The 7,454-nt window shown below is 39.0% G+C and overlaps 1 pseudogene; it reads left to right on the top strand.

Moving 5' to 3' along the window:
• The first annotated feature begins 6,778 nt into the window (after positions 1-6,778).
• LOC114046310 lies at positions 6,779-7,223 on the top strand (annotated as a pseudogene).
• The last annotated feature ends 231 nt before the right edge of the window (positions 7,224-7,454 follow it).

Here is a 7,454-nt window from a genome sequence, read left to right as displayed (position 1 = left end):
GGACTTTATATTTGATCCTGGAAATAACAGGGAATCATTGGAGCTTGTTGAGAAGGGAAAGCTTACTTAGAGCTGTGCTTTAGGGAGATCACTTTGCCAGACAACTGAGTGTAGGATGGATTGAAGTAGGGAGAGACTTGTGGCAGGGAGAACAAACAGGAGCCTACTGATGTAGTCCAGGAATGAGGTGATAAGCCACTGTAGCAGGGTAGCAGCTTGTCAGAGAAAATATCCATAAGAAAGACTACAAAGGACCTGGCAACAGATTGGGAATGTCAGTGAGAGAAAGTGAGGAGTAGAGAATGACAACTAGTTTGTGAGCCTTTGTGCCAGGAAGGATTGAGGTGTTCAAATGAGGGCAGCTGGGTGGTACAGTGGATAGAGCTTTGGCCCTAGAGTCAGGAGAACCTGAGTTCAAATCCAGTATCAGATACTTATTAGCTAAGTGACCCTGGGCAAGTCACTTAACCCTGTTTGCCTCAGTTCCTCATCTATAAAATGAGCTGGAGAAATGGCAAACCACCGCAGTATCCTTACCAAGAAAACCTCAAATGGTGTCACAGAGAGTTGGATACAACTAAAATGACTCGGAAACAACAAACAACAATAATAGGAAAAATTGGAAGAGGGGAGGGTTTGGGAAGAATACTAATGAGTTCAGTTTTGAACATGTCGAGTTTAAGATGAGACATCCAGATCAAAACATCTCTAATTAGAGACACAATTGATTTGGGAGACTGGAGGTCAGAAGTGAGATCAGGAAGGGGAATCTGCAGCCTTGAAACCACATGTGGCCCTCTAGGTCCTCAAGTTCGGCCCTCTGACTGAATACAAACTTCACAGAACAAATCCCCTTAATAAAAGGATTTGTTCTGTTAAACTTGGGCTGTCAAAAGGCCACACCCAAGGACCTAGAAGGCCACATGTGGCCTTGAGGCCACTGGTTCCCCATCCCTGGGTTAGATCTAAATCTGAGAATCATCTATGTAGAGATGATAATTGAAGCCATGAGAGCTGTTGGGTTCATTAAGTAATTTAATGTTCATGGAAAATAAAAGAAAGTCATTGACAGACCTTTGTGGGCTGCTCACAGTTAGCAGGCATTAACTGGATGAAAATCTAGGAAAGAAAATAGAGAAAGAATAGGTCAGATAGGAGGAAATCCAGGAGAGAGTAGTGTCATGAAAACTTAGAGTACATATGATCAACAGTGTCAAAGTCTGCAAAAAAAAAAAAGGTCAAAAAAGGATGAGGATTGAGAAAAGGCCATTAGATTTAACAATTAAGAGATGATTAGTAATTTTGGAGAGGGCAATTTCCATTCACATGACCAGCTCTAGGCGTAAGGAAGATTGGTCTTATAGGAAAGTCACTTTGCTCTGAGCTACCATAGGTTTGTAAACCAGATTTGGACTGGAAAGCTAGGTGGCTCTGTGCACTAATTGGGGAACCTCCACACTACCCTCATTGCATTTAACATGGATGACCAAATGACTTCCCCTTGTCCTCTTGGCTCTCAGTTTTCCTCCTATAAAAAGTTACTTGACAATAAGACATTGTAAGTCAGGAGTCTCGAATTTCTACTAACTGTTTTGGTTCAACTGGTCTTTGTTGCCTAATGGCGTTTTGAGTTTTCTGAGTAACCAGCTCCTGATACAGAGCAGGCCGCATCATTGTTCCCATGGATGAACCAGGGTGCTATCATTGGCAAATGATGACATCCATCCTGCAGGAAGAAAGAGGGGAGAGGAGTACCAGGGCATAGGCTCAATGTAATGTGGAAGGTAAGAAAGGCAGAACTTCAGATGGGCTTAGGATTTAGAGCCAGAAAAGACCTGAGAATCTTATTCAACTTGTTTTATAGATATAAGGGAGTATCTATACATGGGTTTTATATGTTTCATTCCTGCCCCCCTCCATCAGCTTCAAAAATCATGAACTCCAGGAGAGTAGGGACCATGTTTTATTTTTTATCTCTCCTTTAACGATCCCGTTTCCCACAGAAACAAAGGCCCATCTTTTTCAATACCAGCATTTTATTAATGATGCTATATGGCAATGAGAAGTGAATTGGTCACTATTTTTATGTAATAGGCACGCAAATAACTTTACAATACACTAATTACTACACACAAAACTTTTACATTTAAGCCTAATGCACCTGAAAAAATAATTCTTATTTCTTTTGTTTTTTTTCCCTTTTATTACCAAAACAAGATGGTACTTGTTACATAATGAAACAATGCAAATTCCAATAAGTACTTCTCAGGTGAGTTGAAGTGGGAATTCTTTTTCAGGAAGTAATTGGACTAAATGGTCATTGAGGTCATTTAAAAACTAAATTCTCTGATAGTACACTGAGGGCTATAACCAATTATGGGATGGAAGTTTCTAATGAATATGTTCTCTTAAAATAAATCAAATGAAAGTTTAGAAAGTTTAGAAGTCTCAGCACCACATATCTTTGTTAGAAGCAAATTGAATTAGCACCTTCTGTAGTCAGTGTGTTAAGCTAAGAACCAGGGACTACGCCAGAAACAATGGACTCTGAGAATGATTTAGGTTCCTTCAGTAGCAGACATCTGTAATTGTTCTTAACTGTGAGATTTTTTTATTTGTTTTTGGCATTTAAAATTTTAAATAAAGTTCCAAAAGAAGCATCACATAATGCTGAGATCACAACTGCTTACTGACTCTCACATCCCCTGTGAAACTTGATAACAAGAGAAATTATTATTCTTTCCAATTTGTACTCATTTGGAAACATCCTTTTAGTGACCTTGAAACACTTCACAAATATTCATTAAAGCCTATGATCACTTTGTGATATGGGCCAATGTTGTCACTCTCATTTCATTCCTAGGAAACATAAGGAATACCGAGGCGAATGACTTGTTTACAACATGGCATCTAGTTCATCATTGACAGACTGAGAAATAGAATGAGTTATTGAAGTCTTGCCTTCCTGTCACTTCTCTAATCGATACCATCTACTCTCTATTACATGTGTTAATAAGTAAGCAAGATAGCATAAATAATTTAAATCCACAGACAATTTTAAAATGTCTTTTTAGCTGATAGTTTCAATCTCCTTTCTCTACCAAATCATTTTTACTAGAATTACTGACAAATAGCAAAATTAACAATTGGAGCTCTATTTGGTAGGCAGACATCTACATGACATAGTATCAGTAGTACCATAAAGGTCTTGAAATTCCTTGAAGAGGACAAAACCTTTCATTCTATGCTTAGAGAGAAATGTTAAAACACAAATACTCCCAGAGGAGAGATAATATACCAGGAGAGATAACATACCTAGATATATACTAATATATATTTGCCTGATATCAGAGTCACTTTAATTGGAGGAAAGGGAAGGCGAGTTGGCACTGAGTGCCCAAAACAGAGTTGCGAGGAAGGGTGAGAGGAGTATAGGAAAGAGGGCCTGGTGGCCCTTTAATTGGGTGCCAAGTCCACTCTGTCACCAAAATATCCTTCACATTTGTTGCCTCCTGTCTGTCACTTCTGCCACCAGTTTAAATTTAGATCTATATTGCCTATCACCAAGATTATTTTTTAATTTATTTTATTTTTAATTTATGGAATAAAACAAGCATTTCCATAACAGTATAATAAAAAAGATAATTGCACATGAAACTGCAAATCTATCATATGCAACTTGCTATTCGTTTTAAATACATAATAAAGTTATATTATTGCACTAGCTTCCTTACCTAGTCACCTTTCCTTCAGGCTCACCCCTACACTAGTCTATGGACCATTTGTTCACATGGACTATTTGTGCCCAACCTGTGGCAGAGCTTTCTGAACTTACATTGGGCTGATCAGCCACCGTCGGATGCAGTGCACCTTGACCCCAACATAGAGATGTCATTTTGGTTCCCTTTGAGCATGAAGATCAACAACCAACCAACCAACTACTGCCAGATTACTCTTTCTAAGCACAGTTTTATAAAGAAATGTAAAGTTTTGGAATCACAAGACCTGAATTTGAATTCCAGTTCTCCTAGTTATTACCATCTGCACAATTTTGGTTGTCACTTTAAGGACCTTAGCTTACTCATTTGTAAAATGACAAAAGATATCCCTTTCAGTTTTCAATTCTATGAACCTACGTTACTCTCCAGGTCAAAAATCTTCAAAGACTCTCTGCTACCTTTGCAAAATAATCCAGCTACCAGAGCCTCATATTGAAAGTCCTTCTGGAAATATATGTTGGCGGGCAGCTAGGTGGCACAGTGGATAGAGCACCGGCCCTGCAGGCAGGAGGACCTGAGTTCAAATCTGGCCTCAGACACTTGACACTTACTAGCTGTGTGACCCTGGGCAAGTCACTTAACCCCATTGCCTAGCCAAAAAAAAAAAAAATGAAGGATGAAAATACATGTTGGGATCAGTTCACTCCCTTCATATATTCTGTATTCCTGCCAAATTACAATTCTCACCATTCCCTGAATGTACTCTAAGCTTTCCTGTATCCATGCCTTTGCTTTCTCAACCCCCCCATATCTGGAATGTACTCTCCTTGCCACAAACATCTCTGCCCTTGAAAATCTTTCCCCTCCTTCAAGACCAATTTAAGTGCTAGCTGTTCCATGAAGCTTTTTCCTAATCCCTTCCAGGTAAAAACAACCTATCCCTCTTCAGACTTTTAATCATTTTATACCTATCTTATGACACTCTTTCTCTCTTGTGTTATAGCTACTTGTAATAACTATCTTATTTCCTCTGCTAGATTATGAGCTCTTTGAAATCAAGGCCTTTGTTTTATTCATTTTTATAGCTCTAACATACCGTTAAATGGCCCATTATAAGTAAGTTATAATTGCTTGCAGAATTATAAAGATAATTCACAAACAAGGTGATGAGCCTGTCCACAATCAATTTAGTCATTGTTTTTACTACAAAAAGACAATTGATTATTCAATTGTCTACTCAACACACCTCCTCCCACTACTACATATACATGGTAAAACAAAAAAGGAAAAAATTGGACAGCACAGGACAAAGTGTTAAGTTTCGAGTCAGAGAACCTGAATTTGAATCCCAATCATTTCACCTCTCTGGGCCTCAGTTTCTTCATCTGTAAAATGAAGGAATTGGCCTAGATGATATTTAAAATTCCTCCTCTGAAATCTTCTAAATCAGAAGTGTCAAATAGCAACCCACAGGCCTAATACAACCTACAACACTCCCAAGTATGGCCTGAGCCAAATTAAAATGTAATTAGGAAATATTTAACAAAATAAACAAAAACGTAATGAAACAGAGATGATATTAATATGTGGTTTTCTAAGTCAACACATGGCCTACAGGGATCCTTACGTACAGTTTAGTCTCCCAGTTTCTATTTGAGTTTGACATCACTGCTCTAAATATATGATTCTACATGTGAAGTGGTTTATATGGTTTGCCTAGTCATCATGGCCCAAATTCTTCAGTTTAGCCAATGTGCTAGTCTTGCCTCAAACTACCACACTTGTACAATAATAGGCTATTGTATTACTTTCTGATTATATATATATAATATGCACACATATATATAAAATATATAACCACTAACCCACCTTCAGACTGACTCTAAATCTCCCATAGCACATGATTCCTCAAATGAAATTAAACTCTCCTTCAATTTTCTCATTGAATTTTGCCAGGATCTTTCATTCCTTCTTTTTAATTTCTCCTTTATATCTCAGAGTTACTGAATTTGAGAGTTGGAAGGAACATCGGTGACCATCTAGCCCAGACTATACATGAAAGAAATCCCTATTATAACATTTAACAAGTAATCATCCAGTCTCTGCTCCAAGACCTCCAAGAAAGAGAAAGGCACCACCTCTCAAGGAAGCCCATTCCACTTTTCGAAAGCTCTAATTATTAGGAAGCTTTCCTTTATTTCAAACTTAAATTTGCCTTCTAACTTTCATGCATTGGTATTGGTTCTGCTTTCTGTGGCCAAATACAAAAAGTCTAATTCTTCCTTCATGTGACAGCTCTTCAAAAATACTTGGATACAGCTATAATATCCAACCCCTTCTGCTCTCCTCCATCCCCAGTCTTCTCTTCTTCAGGATAAACAATTGCAACTCCTTCACCTGATTCTCATATGACATTTATTCAATATCCTTCATCAACTTGCTGGCACTCTGGATACTTTCTAGGATATTTACATCTTTCTTAAACTATGGTGCCCAGAACTTATCATAATAATCTAGATGAAGTCTAACCGAGCAAACAGAAAGACTGTATCCTCCATCATCCTGGAAGCTTTGCTTCTCTTAATGCAGCCAATAACTGCATTGCTTTTTTTTTCTGCCAAATTACACTGCTAATTCACCTTCAGCTTGCAGTCCATTAAAACCCCCAAGTATTTTTCAAAATAATTGCTGTTTAACCATGCCCCCATCCTCCTATATTGAGACGTTGATTTTTTGTAACCAAGTGTAAAACTTTATATACCTCTGACTATTGAATTTTATCTTATTAGATTTAACCTAATGCTCTAGCCTGTCAATATCTTTTTTTGACCTGATTGTATTGTCTACTGTTATTAGCTATACATCTCAGCCTTGGCTCATCTGTAAATTTGATAAGCATACCATCTGTTCCTATTTAAATTACTCTTAAGAATGTTAAACATCCTTCTTGTGCTTCGGCACCTCAAGGTGAGGAGCTCCAGTCTCTGGCTTCTGCCACCACCAGCATCACGGCTGCCTCCTCCACCTCCCCTTCTGGGCTTGCACCGCCCACTAGCAGCATGCCACCCAAGGGGCAGCTCCAGTCCGTCCAGGCCTTCGGGAGAAAGAAAACTGCCACAGCCGTGACCCACTGCAAGAGAGGCAACGGTCTGATCAAGGTGAATGGGTGACCACTGGAGATGACTGAGCCTCTCACCCTGCAGTACAAGTTGCTGGAGCCTGTCCTCCTACTAGGCAAGGAATGTTTTGCTGAAGTATATATCCGAGTCCATGTGAAAGGAGGAGGCCACGTCACCCAGATTTATGCTATCCGGTAGCCCATCTCCAAAGCCTTGGTGCCCTATTACCAGAAATACATGGATGAGTCCTCCAAGAAGTAAATAAAAGACATCCTTATCCAGTATGACCGAACTGTGCTGGTGGTTGACCCTTGTCGCTGTGAGTCCAAGAAGGTTGGCGGTCCTGGGCCCAGCCCAGGCTCGCTACCAGAAATCCTATCGATAAGACCACTGCTGGGATTGTGGGTCTTTTTGCAAAAAATTTGGTATATGACCTTCAAAAAAAAAAAGTATGTTAAACAACAAAGGGCCAAGCACAAATTCTTGAGGTACTCCACTTGCCATGTTGGCAATGAACTAACAACTACTCGGAGTTTGACTAACCAACCGATTCTGAATCTTTTATTATCTAATCCACATCCCTTCATCATCTTCATAAAAATAACATGAGCTACTT

Source organism: Vombatus ursinus, unplaced genomic scaffold (assembly GCF_900497805.2).
Source record: "Vombatus ursinus unplaced genomic scaffold, bare-nosed wombat genome assembly UNPS02014781.1, whole genome shotgun sequence".
NCBI lineage: Eukaryota > Metazoa > Chordata > Mammalia > Diprotodontia > Vombatidae > Vombatus > Vombatus ursinus.
The sequence above is the reverse complement of the archived record's forward strand: the minus strand, read 5'-3'. Positions and strand labels throughout refer to the sequence as shown.